The sequence below is a fragment of the Balaenoptera musculus genome, chromosome 1, assembly GCF_009873245.2.
Source record: "Balaenoptera musculus isolate JJ_BM4_2016_0621 chromosome 1, mBalMus1.pri.v3, whole genome shotgun sequence".
Classification (NCBI taxonomy): domain Eukaryota; kingdom Metazoa; phylum Chordata; class Mammalia; order Artiodactyla; family Balaenopteridae; genus Balaenoptera; species Balaenoptera musculus.
The window spans coordinates 124,308,895-124,310,316 of NC_045785.1; positions in this window are offsets into that span (position 1 = coordinate 124,308,895).

Below are 1,422 nucleotides of genomic sequence, written 5' to 3' on the forward strand. Positions count from 1 at the left end.
TATTTTCCTTGTGCCCTGCCCCTTACTGTCAAGTGATTCTAGAAGGCTGTCCTTCTTGTTCTGTGGAGGTGGTTGGTGCAAGGCTGTTAAGTGAGCTCAAAATTTACTTAGCCTAAGGCCACTGCTTTGCAGCTTTGTGCAGCCCTGAAAGGATGTGTGGCCACAGAGCTTCTGCTCTGAGACCAAGAAAGGGTGTAAGTCCATGGAGTGACGTTAACAGAAATAGAGCTAATCACATATTACAGCATTGAGAATTGAGGAAATGAGGTCATGTCACTCCCTGGCTTAGAAACCTTCGATGGCTCACCGTTGCCTACAGATTGGAGTCGGTCTCCTCTGCCATCTGCCCTCAGCCCACTTCTCCATCTTTAGCTACCTGTTTTCCCTTTAGCATCCTATATTTCAGTCAAGGCATACATTCTGCCCCTGTCTTTTGAACATTCAGTGTACTTTCCCAGCTCTAAACCTACTCCTGTACCTGAAATATCCTTCTCTGTTCAGTCCTGCCTGTACGAATCCTGCCCATCTCCCAGGGACTGGCCAGAAGAGCACCACCCACTGCATCAAGCATCTGATCTGCTGGGCTCCCTGACCTCCCGCTGGTTTTGCCTCTCTTCTAGAGCTCACCTCATTCTGCCTTGTATTTTTAGTACCTGTGCGTGTGTCTCTCTCCCACTAGACTGTGAGCCCCTCGAGGGTGAGGCCCAGCCTTCTTGTCTCTGTTCCCCATAGCAGTATCTGGTTCTGTGCCTTGCCTATAGTAGGTGCCCAATAAACACTGGTTGAGTTGAGTGGGTGTGAAGTGCATGTGCTAAATGGACAGTTGTGGAGCTCACTGCGGGGCAGAGCTCAGAGACACGTGTCCCGGGACAGGGCAGCAGGTCAGAGTGGGAGCCCGGGGACATGCTCGGTGTTACATATGAGATGCAGCCCATTCTCAGTGACTGATGATATAAGGAGTCGGTGTGGACTAGAGCGGTTATTCCCAAACACCGGTCCTTGGATCCCCTGTGCCGGGATCACCTGGAACACCTGTTAGAAACAGATTCCTGGGCATAGTCCATACCTCTTGGATCAGAATCTTTGGGGCTGGAGTCCAGGAATCTGCGTTTCGTACAGGTGTCCCAGACAGTGACCTCAGAACCAAATTTGGAAACAACTTGCCTGGAATAGAGAAAGAGAATGATAAATACTCCAGGAACCTCATCAGATAAGAGTTTCAACCTCTGCCCCAGCCTAGGCCATTGCTGTAGCCAATGAGTAGAATCACGGTTTCATTGGTTTTCCTTTTCCTTTTCTGTCCACCACTGGACGTGCTGATCGCCACAGGAGTGAGGTTTCCTGACCTGGGTGATGGGCGGTTCTCCCATCATCAACATCACGCTGCACGGACTGGTGGCCTTCTTGGGTCATCCCTGAGGG